We start from the raw sequence: 23637 nt of genomic DNA on the forward strand, positions 1-23637 counted from the left end.
ATACTGTGTAGGGAGTAGGGAGCGACGCTTCATCACTATGCCAGAAGCTGGCTGTAACATTTACCCATTGTGTGCGTTGCGGGTTAAGACGGCCGGAGTGTTATTAGAGAGCAGAAAATGACACGATTAGAATGATGTCGGATTTACGTTTCATTCATCTTTAATAAAAACTAGCAGTAATGTGAACTTGCAGAAACGCTGCACAATCCACCAAAAACACAAATAGGGACTCTTGTTGTTTACGAGTCATTTTTTGCAAGTCATGAGTCGAGTCCGAGTCATTTGAAATGAGTCCGAGTCGAGTCAGAAGTCGCTGTGTGTGTGTCTCTGTTTTTCTCATCTCTGTTTCATGTACTATCATGAATGTCATTTTGAATGGGCTTCAATATTATGTCTAATGGAGCCTGGACGGAATTTATGTTATTTTATTATGACGTGTTTGTTCAATGATTGGCCATGTCTGAATTGGGAAGTGTGGGGGTCACTTTGCCTAGGGTGTTCCTGCCCTCTAACCAGTGATGCTGGTGAATCTGGGCCTGTTGCAACCATGACCAGGATAAAGAGGTTGATAAAAGTAAATGAAATGTTGAATGTTGTAGGTACTTAATTAAGATAAACAGGTAATTTTAAAGTCTTTTTCCTTGTATTTTTTTTTTTACTCACAGATGCAATTATACTTGGCTGTAAATCAAGCATCCTGGAGATGTGTAGTCCTTTATGAGGTCACAAAGGTCACATTCCATACAGTGCGATTTTAAGGCATTTTGCCCTCCACAGTTCATAAATTATTATGACAATTCAAAAATTTCAGTAAAAAAGTCAGGAATGCATTAACCAGAATATACATCGTCAATGAACTCTGTATCCAATGCTAGTTAATACTGTATGTCAGCAAGCACCAGAAATGTTGAATTCACTGGGCTTGAACTCTCTGTAAATGGAAATGAAATAATGCACAGTGGAAACGTGTATTGTAATTTACAATACAACAATTTAGATTATTCATTTATAAAATTAATAGACATTGTAGCAAAAAGAACATCCCAGTTATCTGCATGTTGCTAAAGATGTGATGAAAATGAAATAAAATGTAAGTAGTTTTTAAAACTCACACAAGGGTATTCAGAGCTACTGCACAGTTCTAAAAAGTCTAGGAAAGAGACTTTAAAGATAATTACTTTCAGACCTGGAAAAGTTATAGTATCAAAAAAACATAAACAGAACAAACAATCTATAAAACAGATTTATGACACTAATCTTGGAAGTTTTTATACATTTTCTTGGTTGTCTTTATACCTTTCTTTACTCTGAGCACCTAGCCGCCCTCACTAATGTGTAACACATTGCATATTTTTCTTTCCTTTCCTCTTAATTTATGATAGGATTAAGAAATGTAGATGGTATAAGAAAAATGATAAGAACATTTAAGTAAAATATGTGTTAATGCACATGAGACTACGGCATATGAACATCAGGAGACTATGGGAAATGTACAAGTCTGTATAGATCTTTTAAAGAAAATGTAAATGACATGATATTAATTTCTAAACATTTTCTATTAATAGATGCTCATTCTAAAATCGATGCCTGCAACATGTTCCAACAAAGTTGGGACAGAGATAATTCAAGACTAAAAACCTTGTAAAATTCTCCAATAAATTCAGGTGTTGCAATTATACTTGCCTATAAAGAAAACATCCATGAAATGTCTAGTCCTTTATGAGCATCAGTATATAATTGAACAGCTTAGAAATAGTACTCCATAAAAAGTGATTTAAGGATTTAAGGGCCATCTAGCTGGCATAATTTGCAGTGCCTGCAGCAGACATGTTTCTGCTAGGGCAGAATGATCAGACTATGTGGGTGGGGTCTTCAAACGCTGTGTAAGGCGGCGCCTGTGCAGAATGCATAGGTGAAAACCGGTTTCGCTAAGGGCTGCGCGCAGGTCAGAGGAGGCAGCAATATACCCACTTTGACTGCAATTAAAAGGTAGGAATGCTTTAACATGAATATAGATTGTCAATAAACACTGCATCAAATGTAAGTTAATATTGTATGTCAACAACAACAAATGTAGCTGAATTCATTGAGCTTGAGCTCTCTGGAAATGGATTAATGCACAGAGGATAAATCTGGATAATGCTTAAAAGTCACTGACTGCACCCAGGTGGCACAGCGGGATATTCCGCTAGCACACCAGCGCCGAGATTCTGAACTCCTTGGTTCGAAACTCGGCATTGCCACCGGTCGGCTGGGCGCCATCTAGCTGGCATAATTTGCAGTGCCTGCAGCAGACATGTTTCTGCTAGGGCAGAATGATCAGACTATGTGGGTGGGGTCTTCAAACGCTGTGTAAGGCGGCGCCTGTGCAGAATGCATAGGTGAAAACCGGTTTCGCTAAGGGCTGCGCGCAGGTCAGAGGAGGCAGCAATATACCCACTTTGACTGCAAACACGGCTCCCCTAGCAGCGGAAGACAAATTGACTATGCTAAATTGGGAGAAAATGGGAGAAAATGCATAAAAAAAATTAAAAATACAATACCAAGCCACATCCTGCATGTGGTACAACTGCAAAGAGTGCTAGCTCTAAACTGGCCTGCCTAAACTTCATTCTTCCATTAAAAATGTTTCGTACATTATTATGTACAAAATATTTATTTATTTATTAGGATTTTAACCTCATGTTTTACACACTTTGGTTACATTAATGACAGAAATGGTAGTTACTGGTTACACAAAATTCATTAGTTCAAGACTTTAATGTCAAACACCGTCATGGACAATTTGGTATCTCTAATTTACCTCACTTGAATGTCTTTGGAAGGAAATCCATGCAGACACAGGGAGAACATGCAAACTCCACACAGAAAGGACCTAGGCCGCTCCACCTGGGGATCGAACCCAGGACCTTTTTGCTGTGAGGTGACAGTGCTACCCACTTGGCCACCGTGTCGTCCTGATGTGAGAAATACAGCAACAACTGCCCTGTATTATTTGCAGCTAAATACTTACATAAAAAAAAACCCTGTAGTAATTTATATTTTAGTTGATAAATGATTAAGTAGTTTGTACATTATGTGCACCGTGTAATTTTTGTGTGACATGCTCTTGTGTGTGCGTGTGTGTGTATGAAGTAGGAGACCTAAAGTCTGTAGTGTGGAATGCACTGCACTGCCCACATTCTCCAGAGTGGAGGTTATTCCCACTCTGATGTCATGATAGTATCAGTGGTCTTTTCAGGCCTGTTTCCTGTGCCTGTTTTCCTCTAAGGCTTCTGCGACACAGGGGAGACCTAGCCGACCCTCCCAATTAACCTGCTCATTAACCTGCTCGTTAGCTGCCAGTCAGCCATCAAAGTTACAACTGTGTTAACTGTGCACTTACTCCCCCCCCCCCCCCCACACACAGACTGCAGTCATGCTGATTGTTTGATCATGAAAGCATGCAACTACTGCCAAATGTCTTTAATAAAGTCTTACCCCTGCTTTCGTACAAAGCCAGAAAAGCCTAAAATGTAATGCATATATTTAACAAGTCTGTGTGTGTGTGGTGAGGGGGTATGTGTATGTATGCTAGACCAAGGGATCAACAAAGTGATCCCAGGGTTTGTTAACAATGCGGTTAAACTACACTGCCAAGTCTGACTATCATAAATTTTGAATAAACCACAAGTCTCTGAGCACTTACAGTTACAATGGGGAAAGATATGTGTGTGTGTGTGTGTGTGTGTGTGTGTGTCTGTCTGTCTATCTGTCAAAGAAGTGATGCAATTAATTCTACAATAGTGAGCAGAGTCACCAAAAACCCTATTCCCTGTACACTTACTTAAAGTAGTAATTTAAGTAAACATAATCGTCCAAATATCTACTTCGATATGTTACTATGGCTACCTTCGTACTTCAAATAAAAGTGTCCCGGTCTGATACTTGTCCATATATTTGAGGACAGGGTTGTCTTTCTCATGACAATGTAAATGCAGTAAATCTAACGTTCCGATTCTGATCTGGGTCACTTTTATATGTGGTGCTAATAGAATGATCTAATTTATAAAAAGAAATTTTTGGTTTGTAACTTGGTAATTACTTGAATTGCTTGAATTAGTTTTTGTATTAATAAAAATATTAATTAAAGGGTGCCCAGGTGGCACAGCAAATATTCCACTAGCACACCAGCACCGAGATTTTGAACTCCTCGGTTAGAAACTTGCCGTTGCCACCGGTCGGCCACCGTGACTGCTAGGGCGGGATGACCAGACTATGTGGGTGGAGTCTTCAAACACTGTGCAAGGACCCTGATTGGCAGATGCAGAGCCAGTGTGCACAGTGCATGGGCGTAAAGAAGGGGTCAGCTAGGACTGTGCATGTGTCATAGGAGGCGTGAGCAGCAATATACCCTCATCGAATGCAATCAGGGATCCCCAGCAGCAGAAAACAAATTGACTACGCTAAATCGGGAGAAAAATGGGAGAAAATGCTTAAATAAATAGAATAAAAAAACATTAATTACTGAGAAATTATTAAATGTTTGTTTTTGTGTATTTAAATCTTATTGTTTACTTCAGTCATATTATTGACATAAAATTAGAAGGCCATGTCACAATTTTAGCTGAACCCCCAAATTAATAATCTATATTAATTGTTTTGTGTATATTTTGAGCCAGCAGATTTAGTCATAGTCTGAAAAACACACAATTAGCTTAATAAATAACTAAGTAAATAACTACAACAGCAGTGTTTCTGACGAACAGTATGAATGTATTTCATGTTTTGTCTGGTTAACTTCATTTCATGTGTTAATACACATCCATTCATGCAACATATTTTATAAAAAGCTGAAATAGTGGTTCTGTATTATTTTTTAATTTAACTATTGTTTAGTAAATTTGTCTCTGTCATTTGAAAGGCTATCACTGAAATCCTTTAAGTCAGTGGCAATGTCTTATATTGCAATTTGAAAATTTGCAGCATTTATATATAGAACTGGATTTATTTTATGTAGCCTTTACTAACATACATTAAAAAAATAATGACTACGTACTTATCCCCATTCTTTTATTTATGCTCATAAATGCATACTGTATTTAAGTAAAACGCCAAAAGGCATTGTGTAGGAATCCTAAAAAGATCTATGCGCTGGAATATCATTAAATAATAATATTACCAAAGTGGTGAAATCATTAGATTTAGCTTTATTCATTTTTACAAGATGTGCCAGGTTGTGATGTGTGTGTGTGCAGATTAGAGGTGCAGAATGGTCGTATTAAGTATGTGTGGGATTAAATTGTTTTCATTCATAATAAAAGTGTGTGAACTTGTGTGTGGAGGTATTTGTGTTTGTGTGGTCTGTTGCTGTGAATGGATCATTTAGAACTTTATATTTATTTCATGTTTTCAGCCACCCTTACCCAAAAACTGAATTCAGATTATAATGATGTGTTTGTGGTCACAGAGACAGTGCTTTTGCTGTTAAAGTCAGGAACTAATGTTGAATGAAAAAGTCTGGCTTGCGATCTGCATTTCTGTACATCCCAAAGGTCTTCAATGGGGCTGAGGTCAGTGCTCTGTGCAGGCCTATAAAGTTCCTCCACACCATGGCTTGGCTTGCAATCTGCATTCCATCTTATTCCAAAGGTCTTCAATAGTGTTGATGTCACTGCTCTGTGCAGGCTACTGAGGTCCCTCCACACCAAACTTATCAAACAAAAGGATTATAGTCGAACAGGATGTTGGAACAGGACAGGTCTTTCCTACAACATCTGAAAACAGTAATTAGAAGAAATGTTTATGTACTTTTGACCAAATAGTGTATTGTTAGGCTGTGTTTACAAGAACATTTTAAAGCATTTTAAGCATATTTTACTGACTTGAACTTTTAAGGGGCAGCACAGACTACAGAGAGATGATCACGTGTATAGAGAAGCACAATTTTTCCATAGATTATGGAATCCCCAAAGGGACAAAATGCACTCATACGTAAACACACACATCAAACATTGTCAGCACACTACACCACAGAAAGGTCTGTTACACTAACTTAATTGCGTATGATTGCTAGGATCACCTCATATTGTGTATTGTGCCTCATTTGCTGCACGAATGAAAAATGTTAAATCACTAAACACAAACCTTAAATTTTAAATTTCGCAGCAAATTGCACATTACACAGGAACAGGCTCATTAGGTAGGTGAATTAGGTAGGACCTTACTTATCAAGCATAGAGTATATATGGCTGTGTTCCAATCCACATCATAATACATGACACATTAGTACAGCACCTTTTGATTCAATACAATATTCAGTATTATTTGTTATGTTGTAACTTGTGTTCCCCAGTGGTGTGGAAAAAACGAATTCAAACACATCAACAATGCACAATGTGTTTTCAGACAGATGCCTTGGATGTCCAGCTTTATTCGTGCAGCACTGTATGGCTGAGAACAAGTATATAATTACCATGTAATTATGCCTCATTACGGTCTACCTTTAATAAACTGTAATCAAGCTCCCAATCTCCAGCAAGCAGATGTGAATGTAATTGTGTATATAAAGATCAAAGGTACAGAACAGTAGTGCTAAGTATGTGTGAGATCAAATTTATTTTCATTTAGAATAAGTGTATACTTGTGTGTGATTGTATTTGAATGTGTGTGGTCTGTTGGTTAGTACTGTGTCCAGTTGTATTGTTACAGCGCATTTTTTTTTTAGCACACCCGGGCATAATCCAGACTATAATAAGGTGACTGGGGTCACAGATAGTGCCCTGGCTGCTAATAAAGTGCACATTTAGTGCCTTATGTATTGTGAGTTTTGGATTTACAGTATGTTAGTGGGTTTATTTATATGGCATTATCTACCTTACCTATTAAATGTGTAGCCTTGTGTATACAGCTGTAAAGCAAGTTAGTCTGTAAACCTTCTAAAATTAAAATTATTATTCTGCATCGGTAAGTAATACAATGTGTTCTAACAGCTTAATGCAGCTGGTAAAGTGAGTGCTGTACATCAGGAAAGGTCCTGGGAACCTAGATTCTATCCTGATTGTGAGCCCAATGTTTTGGGTGCAGCAGACCCACCATGGTCCTGACAAGCAGGGATGGACTGGCCATCGGGAGGGTCGGGAGTTTTCCCGGTGGGCCGCTCTGTATGTGGGCCGCTGAGAGAGAGTGAAAAATAAATTCTGTTTTAAATATTCCTGAATAATAATCCTGAAGTGTGCATTGGCCCACCACAGTATCCTCACTGCATGTCCATTGGCCAATCGCAGAACTGTCCCTTCCCCAGGATAAACCGTAATAAAAAAATACATATTATAAAACAGATAGTTCCGGTCCTAAAATCTGATTGGCTGAGCCGTGCTCGAATCCGTTGTAAAATCCCTGATATACGCGCACCTATGACCACCTCACATTATTCCATATTAATACGCCACTGTCAGTTTGCACTGTCAGTGCAGAAACTTTCTGATGCAGGGTTGTAGGCGAGGGAAATTATAGCTGTAACTGGCCACCAAAGTGAATCTTTGGGCTGGGCTGGTCAAGAAAAAAGTCCAAGTCTGAATTTTGTTCCCAGTCCAGTCCTGCTGACAAGGATAAAATAGTTGAAATAAATGTGTAAAAAAATAAATGTGTTCTAATTTTTTGTAATGATAACAGTTGATAATGCAGTGACAGTGATTAATCACTTAAAGTCAGGCATGAAATGGTATATAAACACTTTTATTTCATCACTGGTATAACCTCAATTACATTTTCTGTAGTTCCTAATCAGATTTACCCAACAGCTATGAGAAATTTTAAATATTCTGATATTTGGCATAAACAGGCTTTAACGGCCATAAAACAGCATCTCAGTTGGATATAAATCTTGACTCAAAACAAATCTGTTCTTTTTAAACTATTTCTTGTTTACCTGTGCATTTAGGTTCACAAACATGTTCCATAATCCATTCTTAACTTAAGCTGATAGACCACTACTTCTGTCTTTCATGATTTTGATAAAATTATCATTAGTATGATTAATAATGCTGAAATCCAGATATTGCTTTATATAGTTCACAAAATTTGGGAAATAATATAAAGAAATATAATAAAATAAAATTTTAAACCACATGGTACAAGTCAAGTTTTAAAATAACATTTTTTTTTTTTTTTTTTTTTTTTTTTTTTTTTTTAAATCTTTCTTATATAGCAAGAAGCTCAGCTGTTGAGCTGTGAAGAACCAGCAGTAGTTCATTCCAGTACCTGGAAGCTTGGTTTACAAAGTTTAAAAAATATTATACATGAATTCATTTAAATTGGTATGTGTGTGTGTGTGTGTGTGTGTTTATGTGTGTGTATAAAGTGTTCACCATGGTAAGTATGAAGTTAAGCATGATACAGAGATATTTTCTCTTCTTGCAGATTTGTTTTGGTTACGAGTAGATGAAAATGGGAGAGGTATGGTGGAGGATGCCCACATCAGAGAAAAGAGGGTCAAAATAGAGGCTCGTCGCTAAGATGATCATCACGGACCGATGCACATAAGCAGGGATCAGACGTTACAGGTAAATGGATGGATGTGTGGATAGAGGGATGGATTAACAGACAGAGCAGTAATCTAGCATTGACATTTTCTACATTTTACAGACACCCTTATCCAGAATGACTTAGGGCTTAGTATTTTTATTAATAGATATTTTCTCAAGCTGTTACATAGGAAAGGAAAAAAGGTAGGTGAAGACATGACCCAAATATGCATCATTTAAAAATAGTGATCAGAAAAAATGATAATCAAAGTCTGTTGCATGAGTCCATACAAAAGCAGACAACTTTATACCAGAAACTGGCAACAACAACAACATCAGGTAAGAACCATAAAAATATAAATATAAAAACCTAGAAAACTGGAAACAAGAAACACAGATTGGAAACAACCATAGGATAAATACTTAACAAACACAATTAGTGGGTAGCAAGAAAGTCACAGCAAGAAAGTCCTGGGTTTAATTCCTAGTCTGAGTCCTTTCTGTGTGGAGTTTGAATGTTCTCCCCATGTCTGTATGGGTTTCCTCCGGGAGTTCCGATTTCCTTCCACAGTCCAAAGACATGCAAGTAAGGTGAATTGGAGATACAAAATTGGCCATGACTGTGTTTAACATTAAACTTGTGAACTGATAAATCCTGTGTAACTGGTAATTACCGTTTCTGTCATTAATGTAAACACAGTGTGTAAAACGTGACATTAAAATCTTAATAAATAAATAAATAGACACACCAATAACTGAGACACTGACAAAGTGTACATATAATGAAAAAAAAAAAAAGTCTAACCAAAACAAACACACATTTGTAACACATTGGCATGTGGACCACAACTTTAAGTGTTGCATAAGAAAACAATGATCACCATTAAACGAAGGGCAAAGAGGTGCAGCAAAAGCCACCTGAAAGGCAGGAAGCAAGTAAAAACAGTAAAACAGACCAGGAGGAACAGAAATTCCCACTAGGTAGCCAGAGGGTTGTTGCTTAGTCTTTAAAACAGGTTAAATGGCCAGGGGACTTGAACATTGGCAGCTTGGCAAAGTCCTTGGGCAGATTTGGACAGACGGCTGAAAGATCAGGAAACACATAAGCTGGTGGGTCAGAGAACCCATACAATAACTTGTCACCACAGCAGGAAACATGACAAAATATGCATGGGGGAAATAAAGGGCATTTTGGGACAAATCAATAATAACAAAAGGTTAACAATTGGGTTTAAAATAAGTACAGGTGTTGACAAACTAATTTGAGGCAGAATTTTACTGTGACAGCGAGAGAGAGACTGTTTTACATGAACATTTGCAACATTTAGCAGACGCTTTTATCTAAAGCGACTTACAATTATGACTGAACATGGTTTGGACAATTGAGGGTTAAGGACCTTGCTCAGGGGCCCAAATGTGGCAACTTGGCAGTGGCGGGGCTTGAACCGGCAATCTTTTGCCCTACCACTGCCCTAAAACTATGACAGCTACATACATACATACATAGTTACATACATATAATAAAGAAGGTAGTACTATAGGTAGATATTCTTCTTCATTATAGGCATTGCAAGCAAGCATCTGTGTGTAAATTTTGATGTGGAAAGAAGCAAAAATGCAGCAGTGGGAGGATGGGGATGTGGATGTGCTGGGGTAGACTAAAAACCAGGTTTGTTGCACCAAGCAAGTTGTTGTATTAGAGGGCTTTCTCTTGTTTATGGGAGGTAATACTCCCTAGTCATATGATTACTACATATCTTAACAGTCCTTCACACGAAGAAACTGCCCAATCTTTCTAATGTAAAATAAAATAGTGGTAGCCTAGTGGGTAGAGCTTTGGGCAATCAGTTGGAAGATCGTCAGTTTAAATCCAGGCTTTGCTATGCAGCCACTGTTGGGCCCCTGAGCCCTTAACCCTGTCTGCTCCAGGGGTGCTGTACAATGGCTGACCCTGCGCTCTGACCCCAGCTTCTACAGCTGTGATATGCAAAACAGGTGTACTGTACACCTGTATATGTATGTATGACAAATAAACGCATTCTTTTTTCGTTTTCTTCACAAAGCTGAATGACTAAGTTGGGTTAGCAACATAATTGAAAAATGATAACTGGTTGTCCAGAACTACATCAAGGTCTTTTTGTCCTTTTAAATGCAACGTCCTGAGTGTTCTCCAGTAAAATATCAAGATCTTGATTATTCAGCAGGTCAATCTTGAAAGGATTCAGCTGTAGGTGATCAACTGAGATCCAAGATGTGATGTCCAACACACATGACACATGTAAGTTGAACCATGAGCATCTGAAAGAGGGAAGGAGATTATTAGGGAGTAGGTACCTCACTATGAGAACAAGTATTAAGGTAAAAAAAAAAAACACTTTGAGTGTAGAGTTGAAATAGATCTTCTTCATAACACCTGATATTACCAGGAATATATATCCTACACAATGTAGAAACAATGTAGCTGAAAAGATTCGATTTGCAAAAAATGGAAGAATGAAAGACTGAAATAGCAGGGAGGAAACAATGGGTTGTGAAAATAGTGGTGGTCTTTCACTTCACGATGACAGGATTAAACCCAGTAGGAAATAGAAAGGAGTGTGTTGGACAGATAAAAGACAGGCTTGAAGAAAAAAAGAAAAAAAGAAATGCAGGTGGCACTTGATAGTTCATGAGGCCTTAGTCAAGAAACAGAAAAGACCCCTTCATCTAAAGTGTGCACCCCGGGGTCAGAGACTCTTTCTCTCCTGGACAGCTGCTACTCTAGACTCCAGGCTTCTATTTGGCCTACACTAGTGAGCATGGAGGGCCTGGGAAAGGGCAGACACTTAAAGTGATGAAGATTCCCAATTTATTCTTCTCGTCTCAGAGGCCAAAGCAAGGCCAGTCCTCCATAATAACCTCTCCACAGGCTACGTTTTAATGCAGAAGCTGAGTGGGTTGAAATATGGTTAGCATCATGCATATATTTAAAAGACCCTCCCCCTTGTTTTAATTATTGTGTGCACAAAAGGGCAACAGGACAAATATCAACTCTAAAATTGAAGTAAAATATTGCAATATATTTGTTCTGTTGTACACTGAGGTGTCAGGTACTGCTTCAAAAATCTCACTTTTGTTTTTTCCCACCACTTTATCCTAGTCAGGGTTGCAATGGGTCTGGTTTTCTGAGAATCACAGAGCGCATTAGTAACACACTCATGTATGTATGTATGTATATATGTATGTACTGTATGTATGTACAGTATATAGATGCCTGACTGACCGATAGCAAAGCCTAGGATTTGAACCCTAGATCTCAGCAGTAGGACTAGCGTGATTTATCACTGCACCACCCAAGCACCCATAACATAACACATTTAGAGTAACGTTTAACAGCTGATGTGCTTAGGATCTCACATAGGCATTGTTCTGCTGGCCTAGATTTACAACAGTTCCAGAAACTCTCTATACACTCAGTAAAACCCTACGCACAGCCCCTACACACCCAGGATTAGTCTCCTGGATTCTGATCAAATTTTATTAGGTCACTTTTAACAAAGTAGAGAAAGTATAAACACATAACTCAGCACATCTGCTTTATGGTGGTTTTTGGATTATATCTTATCATTCAAAATTCTAAGTGCTGTATTTACATTTTAGACCCAGCATAATGTAAAAAAAACCACTATAAACTAATAACATAACTTACATTTTGGACAAATAATCTGATAAACTTTAGCTATAATGCATACACCGATCAGCCATAACATAAAAACCACCTCCTTGTTTCTACACTCACTGTCCACTTACCATATAGAAGCACTTTGTAGTTCTACAATTACTGACTGTAGTCCATCTGTTTCTCTGGATCATTCTCAGCACTGCAGTGACACTGACATGGTGGTGATGTGTTAGTGTGTGTTGTGCTGGTATGAGTGGATAAGACACAGCAGCGCTGTTGGAGTTTTTAAACACCTCACTGTCACTGCTGGACTGAGAATAGTCCACCAACCAAAACTATCCAGCCAACAGCGCCCCGTGGGCAGCGTCCTGGGACCACTGATGAAGATCTAGATGATGTCCAACTCAAACAGCAGCAATAGATGAGCGATCGTCTCTGACTTTACATCTACAAGGTGGACCAACTAGGTAGGAGTGTCTAATAGAGTTGACAGTGAGTGGACTTGGTATTTAAAAACTCCAGCAGCGCTGCTGTGTCTGATCCACTCATACCAGCACAACACACACTAACACACCAACACCATGTCATTGTCACTAGAGTGCTGAGAATGATCCACCACCTAAATAATACCTGCTCTGTGGTGGTGTAGAACTACAAAGTGCTTCTATGTGGTAAGTGGAGCTGATAAAATGGACAGTGAGGGTAGAAACAAGGAGGTGGTTTTAATGTTATGGCTGGTCAGTGTATAAACAGGGTAAATTAGGAATCTTGAGCCCCTAGTGACAATATAACAACAACAACAAGAACGAATTTCCAGATGTTCTTGCATCATATATAAACTCATCAGCTAAGACATCATTGTCTAGTTAAACTGTTCTTTCTTTCTACAAGTCTGCTTGAGAAACATCTCTAAGGAAATATCTCACACGTAACCCCCCTGGTGTGCACATTGTGCAGACTTGTTAACCTTCTTACTTTCCTGTCTAAGCCATGTAAAAGTGCTCTTTCACAGCTTTATCCCTATTGTCAGCTGAATGACCTTCTTGATGAAAACCAGTTAGAATACAAGGTTGGTATTTTCCAGAAAACCCTACTTACACTTACTAAAAAGCTACGCACAGCCAGTGGATTAGTCTCCTGGATTCTGATCAAATTTTATTAGGTCACTTTTAACAGTAACAGTAACTTTTAACAGTAGAGAAGTTATAAACACACAACTCAGCAAATCTGCTTTATGGTGGTTCTTGGACTATATCTTATCTTAAGTGCTGTATTAGCATTTTCGACCCAGTATAATGTCAGAAATCCCACTATAAATTAATAAAAGCACTTAAACTTGTAGAGTTTTTTTTTTTTTTTTGACAAATAAATGTGTGTGTGTGTGTGTGTGTGTGTGTGTGTCAATTATCCACTGACAAAAAAAGAAACAGCTGCAGAAATCATTGAAATCCCAAGACTGCTGTGGCATACATGTTCCGAGCAGGAGTATGCAGACATTTGACTTGACTGTAACTGTGTGTGTGTAGGTCTTCGTGTGTGTGTGTGTGTGTGTGTGTGTGTGTGTGTGCACGCGCGTTTGTGGGTGGGTGCAGTTTGCGGTAAGAAATCAGGCCAAGAGGCTTGATGGCTTGATTACAAACAGATCTGCAAACAATGGCCAGTGAATGGAGCAGAACCAGCAAACACAAAGAGGAACAGAGCAGTGATTTAGGCCAGCCAGAGAAAACTGACACACCCTGTAAAATAAGCTGAATAACTCTTCTATCTGTCCCGATCATCCTCTCTCACTTTTAGGAAAAAGGAACAGGTCCAGCATTACAACTCAACCATAAATATTCATAGTGTTCTTTAAGTTGTTAGTAGTAGTGATAGTAGCGAGGAAAGGGCAGAACTATAAATAATTACCATTGTGTGTGTTTTAATCATTTCCTACCTAATCTGATAGAACCATCAGTGTAATGAATGTTACAGAAGTGATCTGGGTGTGTGCAAGTCACTTCTTCAGAGACAATGTTCAGCAATAAGAGTCTTAAAACAAAGACATGCCAAAAAAGAAACTTCACATATAATATGAGCTTGGCTTTGAATTGACAAACAGCTCTCCAAAGGCCAATCAAACAGTTTCAAAAAGGCCAAAAAAGGAGGTCTGGTCTGAACTGTTGGAGCATCAGTCACAAAAAATTTTTAATTATTTAATACTTTATAGAGAACAACGGCAAATGCCAAGACCACACGTGTTAAGCAACAAACTAAAACAACAAACAAAAGCCTTAGCATTGAGGAACAGTCACATGGGTACACAGTGATTTTTAGTGACATAGGTAGACAGCTCTTTAATGTATATTTATTAAAACAGTGGCAAAAATATGCACATACTGTAATTAAATATTCACTTGTGTATACTGTGTGCTTCACTAAACTGAAATTTATGGCAGAGCTGCTGTTTCCTAGGCCATACATATCAAAGGTCAATGCATGGACATAACATTGTGTAAAGCATACAAAATCAATATATACTGATATATACTGATCAGCCATAACATTAAAACCACCTCCTTGTATCTACACTCACTGCCCATTTCATCAGCTCCACTGGTGGATCATTCTCAGCACTGCAGTGACACTGACATGGTGGTGGTGTGTTAGAGTGTGTTGTGCTGGTATGAGTGGATCAGACACAGCAGCGCTGCTGGAGTTTTTAAATACCGTGTCCACTCTATTAGACACTCCTACCTAGTTGGTCCACCTTGTAGATGTAAAGTCAGAGACGATCGTTCATCTATTACTGCTGTTTGAGTTGCTCATCTTCTAGACCTTCATCAGTGGTCACAGGACACTGCCCACGGGGCGCTGTTGGCTGGATATTTTTGGTTTGTTGGACTATTCTCAGTTCAGCAGTGACAGTGAGGTGTTTAAAAACTCCATCAGCGCTGCTGTGTCTGATCCACTCGTACCAGCACAACACACACTAACCAAATAATAACTATCCAAATAATACCTGCTCTGTAGTGGTCCTGTGGGGGTCCTGACCATTGAAGAACAGCATGAGAGGGGGCTAACAAAGCATGTAGAGAAACAGTCAGTAATTGTAGAACTACAAAGTGCTTCTATATAGTAAGTTGAGCTGATAAAATGGACAATGGACAGTTAAATGAAGTCAGATGGTCCCCAATTTTACATTATTGAACTTTTACAGATAGTTCTGAAGAGCAGACTGTAAAGTAGACGTCCGCTTTATTTATTTCTTAAATAACAGATTTTCTTCATACAAAATGGTCCAACACATTCAAATTAAAGGCATTTTAAGAAGGATTTTAGCTGTTCTGGTAGTTGCAGTCTTTACTTTATTCTTTCACTAGAAGAATATCTTAAATAAGAGATAGTTTTTATTAAGCACAAAAAAGAATAAAAGTTACATAATGCAGTATGCTGACAGAGAATTCAAGTTAAATCGATGTTCTCTGGAGACTTTGATTGAGAAACTGGGAAATTTCGTGATTTTAAGTTTAATGTGTCATGAGTTGCTAACATGGTGTTTTCCCAATATTATTGTGTATTATTGAAATGTCTATTGTTATTTCTATGTGCACATTGCTAAGCATGAAATACGTTTAAACATTAAATGCAAATCATTGCATTGTTGCTGCGTTTACTTTGCAATATTTGTTATTAGTATCCTCATCCTCTCTGTCTGTCATTCTTTTCTTACTATCTCTCTTTTCTTCCTATAGGTTTTTCTATCCTTCACTAATCAATCTTTTCTTCTACAGAGCTGATCATGGTTGATGGACCCACCCTATAGTTTCAGAAATATGTTTGGTATGAGGGGAGATGTGTGTTTGTCTCTTATGCAAGGCTGATGTGTACACTATATGGCCAAAGGTATGTGGATACCTGACCATAAGCTTGTTAGACATCCTTTTCATAACATGGATATCAGTGTTTCAACATATCCTAAAGATATTAAGTGGGGCAGAGGTCAGGGCTCTGTGCAGGCCACTTAAGTTCATTTACACCAAACTCAAAAATCCATGTCTTTCAGGATCGAGCTTTTTGCACAGCAGTATTATCATGCAGGAGTAAGTAAGGTCTGTCCCCAAGATGTCACAACAAAATTAAAAGCATTAACTTAACTTAAATTATATGTGATTAATATTGTTTGTTTCACGTTTGTTAGAGATAGGTTTGGATTAAACACTTGAACCCAATAATTAAGTAGGATATTCACAATTAATCCAGCTACACAGGACCCATGTTTCTCTCTTCCAACGGATCTACAAACATTATCAAACATTAATATAAATTTCTACGGTCTGCAACTGACTGATTTTACCAGATACCATATACTTTCTCTCTGATTCTCTGCCAGGCTTGAAATGCAGGTCTTCTCAGTTCCTGCTCGTTTTTGGCAAGAAGGTTTGATTTAACTTGTGTTAGTACATTCAGGAAATTCTTGGCCATTTAATAATGGTATAATTTCCTGTAGATCAATTTGTTGAGCGTTGTGCTTAAAATCCCAGTATCATGCATTTGATTACCATGTGCTTTTTAAAATGCTTTCCCAGAATTTTGGCATTCACTCCTATAAATTCACCAATAGTTACAAAGTAATTCTAGATGAGAGTACACAGTGGTACACATGCCTCTGCCCCAACTTTGTGTGTTGCAGGCATCAAATAAAATCAAATTTTACTTTTATTTATATAAAATATAGCATAATAGCATAAAGTCAATCGATAGAAACATTAGAAACCTTTTACTTGTACTTTTGTCAGTTAAATAAATGTTCAGGTTTTTGTTTAATTGCAGTTTACAAAATGGACCAACTTTTGTGGAAATGGGGTTTGCACTGTACGAGGGTTCTTCAACTCTATTATTAAAACTATTAAAACTCTATTTATTAAGAATTTCAAAAACAAATTACATCACTTTTCTTCCAATGCATTTTTCCCAGCATCATACCATTTTAATGCCATCAACAAAACATTTTTTTGGTTGATTTTGTAGCCACTGATGCACCTCTGCTTTCACATCATCCTCACATGAAAATCATCTTCCCCTTAAAGCTTCTTTGAGATGGCACTAAATCTGGACTATAAGCTCTCTCTCAGTCTCTTAGACATGACCAATTACTACTCCTCCCACCCTCACCATTTCCAACCAAAATATAAAAGTGCAGAAACTTTTTAAAGATCCTTCGTTGGCCGCTCAGGTGGCGCAGTGGTAAAACATGCTAGCACACCAGAGCTGGGATTTTAAATACATTGTATTGAATCTTAGCTCTGCCATCCGGCTGGGCTGGGCGGCCACATGAACAACGATTGCCTGTTGTTCAGGGTTGGGAAAGTCAAACAAGGGTTCCTCATAACTTTTTTTTATGACCTCTGCTGGCTGATTGATGGCGCCTGCGCAGAGTTGGGGAATAATGCTGATCAGGGTGTGGCTCTCCGTGCACAAAGCTGATCCGCATATGAACTTACCTCGTGCAGGTGAAAAGATGCAGTCGGTACTGCTCAGGTGTCGGAGGGGGCGTGTGTCAGTTGTGAAGCTCCTAAGTCAGTGGTGGAGGGTTGTATCGGTAAAGGTGAAGCATAATGCAATCAGGGTAATTAGATACGACCAGATTAGGGGACAAAAATGGGGGGGGATCCTTCGTTATTTCACTGGCAGCCTTATCCACAAAAACTTTAATGCCACCATGCTTTACATACAGTATAATAATACTTGTACTTGACCTGGTTGTCAGGAGTAAATTTCTTGAGTTCAGTGCTTTGTGATGGCCACCCAACTTCTCCCTCAAAATGCTTTAAAGCTTTAACTGGAAAGGAAGTTTGTCTTTTAGCTAAACAATAAACCAAGGGAACACTGTATTGGTAAAAAATGTCACTGAGAGGCCCAGTTTTAACCACGTCATACTGTTGTAAGAGAGTACAGCACCACTCCCACACTAACCTGGCAAAATGTGAAAACCTTGATGCACAAAATTGTCCATCATGTTGAGCATAACTGGGCTCTACTGGCTGTAATAGCTGCCTAATGACTGATTATATGCACTATAGATCAGAAATAGACGTGCTGTGTGTGCTAAATGTGTGTGCTGATTTCTAAATTGGTTAACAATTTATCCGGCTTTAATGTAAACTACATTTGTTGCGCCCACATTGTTTATATGGGCGGTTGTCCTCCACCCAGTGGAAATATAATAGCTTTAATAAAACATATGACTGCTTTAAAAGAACTGCCTATAGGAAAATAATAAAACTATAAATTAAAACAAAACCTTATAAAGGCAATATTTAAGAAAGTTGGGATGTTTTTTTATTATTTAATTGCATAAACATAAAACATGCTGTTCCCATTATAACATCATCTGCTTATAGTTAATACCAGGTCATTGTGAACAGATTATCTGTTTGTTATTTGCTACACCCAGGCTTGTGCTGCAAGCTTTCTTTTTTTCTTCCTGAAAATTTATCAGACCAGGCTGGTTTTAATATGCTTTCTCTTGAAATTATGCACTTCCTTTGCTCGTGTGTTTTTATGGTTTATACTTTTCTTTTTTTTTTTTTTTGTAAATCATTGTGTTTTTTTTAGAAGTAAGTGTGGTACCTTATAAAATATGGTATGATTAATGTGTACCAAATAGTGTAAGTGTTTTTTTTTCTTTTTCACACTTATTTCTTATCTAGAATAATAATGTATGAATGTCTGTTTTCTTCTACTCTTGGGCTCATCCAAGTCCTACTTACAATAATTTCCCTTGGGATAAATAAAGTGTCTGTCTGTCTGTCTGTCTGTCTGTCTGTCTGTCTGTCTGTCTGTCTATCTATCTATCTATCTATCTATCTATCTATCTATCTATCTATCTATCTATCTATCTATCTATCTATCTACTTAGATAAGTACTGTTTCATACACAAACCCAATTTTAGTGGGGACAATAAGTAAAATGCAAATAACAATTGAAAGCAGTAACTGTCTTTTAATGTCTTTTATTTATTTAAAAATAGCAGTAAGAAAAGATTAAATGTTTCGCTTTATCACTAACACTAACATTAATTTATGTAAATATTCATTAATTTGCAATTTAATGCCTAACATACATTTAACAAAAGCTTCAGAAATGATGATCTGTTTTCAAACTTTTCACAGATTTATTTATTTATTAGGATTTTACCATCATGTTTTACACACTTTGGTTACATTCATGACAGGACAGGTAGCTACTTGTCACAAGATTCATCAGTTCAATGAATGTATTGAGTGTTCAATTTTGTATCTCCAATTCACCTCACTTGCATGTCTTTGGACTGTGGGAGGAAACCGGAGCTCCCGGAGGAAACCCACAAAGACACAGGGAGAACATAAAAGGACCCGGACGGTTCCAACTGGGGATCGAACCCAGGACCTTCTTGCTGTGAGGCGACAGTGCTACACACAGTGCTGCCGCCGCTTTTCACAGATCAAAAATTTGTATGCATGAGTAAATACCCCCAAAATTTTAAAAACAATGTTTCTTGACATACAAATACAACAAATCCAAATATTTTACCATCTACAGTCCATGACATTATTAAAAAGATTCAGGGAACCCATGGAAATTTCTGTGCATAAAGGGCAAGACCAAAAACTATATTGAATTACACTGGAATATAAGTCTGTTAAATAAATATTATGGTCCTACCCTGTTTATATTTCACATACAACCATTACATTTTTCTGCAAAATTTAGTGGCACATCACAACTTTTGGATTCAAAAACTTTTTGGGTTAAAAAATATTATTTTATGAGTTACTTGCACTAACAGATCTCTAATAACATTCAAAGATTCACAGAACCTTTATCTGTTCACTTTAATTTAAAAGATGGCTGTAATATCTTGTTATTTCAATTGTGGAAAATGTTAAATGATACACAAACTGCATTACTTTTCCTAAACAAACAACAAAAAAGGTTCTTAAATAACCTAAAAGAATGATGCAGTGGCATGGTTGATAGCACACAATCAGTATGGAAAAAAATTATTTAAAAAAAGTAATCATGAAATAGCCTATTTTGTCCAAGTATCAATTATGTCACAATTATGTCTTTTTAGTGAGTTGGACTCAGGTGGCACTACCCACAGTCAACCAAGCATATCATCGCTAAGGGATTAGAGGAAGCAAGAAAAAAAGACCCGGCAACAAACTTCAGTAGAGCTTTAAAGTGCCAATTCTGGAAGGTTTTTATTTCTTGTGTGTCAGCCAAAGAAGTTGCCAATGGGGATGTAAAACTAGATTTGCTATAAACACTAGCAGCTTCTAGTTTATAGCAAACCTATTTTTCATTGGCTCTTAAATTACATCTAACGGTTTTCCTTACCAGTGTGCATAAACTTTTGACTGTAATGATTTTTGGAGTATATTCCTAGAGTTGGATTTTCCCTTATTGTACTGGCACTCCATTACAAAGACATAAAGTACACAGTACAAAACCCTTTCCCACATATTCTTACAACACAATTCTTTCACTTTTTCTTTTCATTGTTAGATAGCAATCATGATTCTTTGAAAATTGTTTCTCCAATACCATTTTTATCAGAATCTTTTCCTTTTGATTGTGTTTTCAGCCCATGTACTGTGTTTTTGTGATTCTGTTATTTTGTTCTTACGAATGTGTGTGTATGTTATATGCAGCTTTAAAGGCGTTTCCTTCTCACCCAGTTTAACAATGCAATGGACGTGTTTCAGGAAGTTCCCCACTCTTATAGGAAGAAAATGGGAGACAATACAGGTTTAAACTTTGAACCATGTACAGTCCCAAATTAAGACAGGAAATTATTGGCTGGCTGTTTAAGCATGAGAGCTAGTGATGATCTGCAAACAGTTTCACTGTCTTTCAGAACACCCGAGATAAGCTTGGGTCCAGAGAACGCAGCAACATTAATGTATGGTTTTTTTTACAGTATAGAATTTTAGATTGCATTTTTTGTGCTGCGATTGACTGTGTTAGGTGAAAACAGTTTAACAAAGTACTCCCAAGCCCATGTGGCTATATTTATCACAGTAGCATGACAGTTTCTCAAGCAATGCCGTCTGAAGTCTAGACGGTCATTTACATTCAACAAAGGCTCTCAGCCTTGTCCTACACATACTGCGATTTTCTGAATTCCCTAAATCTTTTCACAATATTAAGTATAGTAGATAGTGAAATAACTAAATTATTTACAATCTTGCATTGATGAATCTGACAATTCTTTTACATAGAAAATAACTTATTTATATTATTTTCAGTTAAATAAAGGTTCAAAAGAATAAACAAATAACAGATTCTTGTTATTATTGATTTACAAGAATAAGTGATATAGTATTTGGTTTAATAGTTTAATTGTAGCCTTAGCTATTAAGTTATTATACTTATTATAAGGTGTAATGGCCCCCCACAGACTAAAAAAATCCACAAAACATAAATTAAGTTTTATTTAATACAGCTGAAGATTTAAAAAATCTTATTAATCTGATTCAGGAAGCATTAAATGTTTTAGGGTGTGATTTCCTTTTGAGTAAAGAGAAGAGTAGAGGGTTTTATAGCTGTAAAGTGGGGCCGAATTTATATTAATGTCCATGGTTTTGGATTGAGATGACCAGAAAACTTATAGTCAGATGTCTACATACTTTTGGTCACATACTATGTATTTATAGTAGTTTTATCAGTACTGATTTCTTACCTTTTATGTATGTGAATAAATGTTTGATAATGTTTTACACGGCACTACATTCAAGCCTATTAGCTGAAGTCATATCTAAAGTGAAGGCATATGGGTTTTTTTAGAAACAGGTTAGTGTGTGAAATTCTCACACTGCAAAGCACTTGTTTTTTGGAATGTCTTTAGATCTGGGTATTTGGACGGCCTTGTCTTTATCCAGATAAATGTGTCTGTTAGTCCAAGTCTCAGTGTTATCTAGACATATTTCTATTCCAGTGAGAGTTTTAAGCTGTGTGTGATGCTTTAAACTATGTGTTCTGCAAGTTTAAATATGTAACCAATTTATTGTTCATGCTGACCTACTTTCACATTTCTCCAATTCTGTTTTCGAAGATGCAAGTTGCATTAAAGAATCTGTGAACACAGATGTTATAAAATCAGAAAGAGTGCTTGACCTTCATACAGGACATAGTGATAGACATGTGAATTGAAGGTCAGACAATTCAGCAGCGCTTGACCTTATGAATTCTAAAGAATTCCCACAAACAAAATATTTAATCTTGTAAAAGGGAGAAGAGGGAAACTTCATATTGATATCCATGGTTTTAAAATAGGATGTCCATTAGGCTCATAGTCAAGTGTACAAAAGTGGCTGTATGTAGTACTTACATACAGTTTAAGGTAACTCTAGGGATTGTAAAAACGCTGCTATTTGTAGCTAATAATTAAAACACATTATACTATTTTCCATAAGACAACTTGTATTAGTGGCATTTCTGAAATTTCACTTCATTCTTGCACATAATTCTTATGGCCTATGGTTAAATTAAGCTCTGTTGACTTGTAGACAGTGGGTCTGTTCAAAAATCTAGTGAGTTGCCTTGCTGTCTACCTAGGCAGCTGCCTAAGTAGAGAGGATTCTAATAAGACATCAAACTTATTAGGCAGGTTATTTAGACAAAATAGCAATTATGGTGATTATGTCATCGCAGTTTCACTTACTAAGCTAACACAGTTAGCCTCAGGCCATTCAAACCAATGGGCTGAGGCGGCATAACCCACTAGTATGCCAAGATAACATCTCCCTCTGTGTATCCAAAACTGTCACTGACAAGCCCGTATTTGCACATACGTAAATGACTCTTGTACATCTTTATACATATTAAAAACCAATGAGAATTTATTTACATTTAAAAATAACTTCATTTGTTGTGCCACATTTGTCCGCCATATTTGTAATTTTTTGTGAGAACAGTTGTGCTGCACTGAATGTTGGGATTGCCTTCACCCCTAAGGAAGTATTGGATGCTTCTTTATTATTTTGTCAGATTATCACTTCAAAATAAGGCACCTTAATAGGCAGCTGCCATCAGCTTCTAATTCATGGTGGATTTGGTTTTAGCTGGCTTTTGGATTGTTTTGATCATTCATACAAATTATCTCTTAGCATAAGGTAGCAGGTTGGGTTCTGAAACAATGAGACCACCTAGTGCACTGCACTCCCCTGGTTGAAAAGCACATCCATAATATTTAATAATTAATATCTCACACTCATAATATTAAATAATTCAGCTCTTATTTGCCCAGCGTAATAGGTTTGCACAACAATTGTTTCATTGTTTCCTTAATGCTGTATGCTTTCATTACTAGCTGTCCTTTTTCTCTGACCAGTGATTCATTTCTTTTGAAAAATGCTAGCCATAGCACACTTTTTAAACATTTTTTTTCAGCATTTAGCAGAAGCCTTTATCCAAAGCAACCTACATTACAGTTACGGTATACAGTC

Source organism: Trichomycterus rosablanca, chromosome 7 (genome assembly GCF_030014385.1).
Source record: "Trichomycterus rosablanca isolate fTriRos1 chromosome 7, fTriRos1.hap1, whole genome shotgun sequence".
In the NCBI taxonomy this organism is placed as follows: Eukaryota; Metazoa; Chordata; class Actinopteri; order Siluriformes; family Trichomycteridae; genus Trichomycterus; species Trichomycterus rosablanca.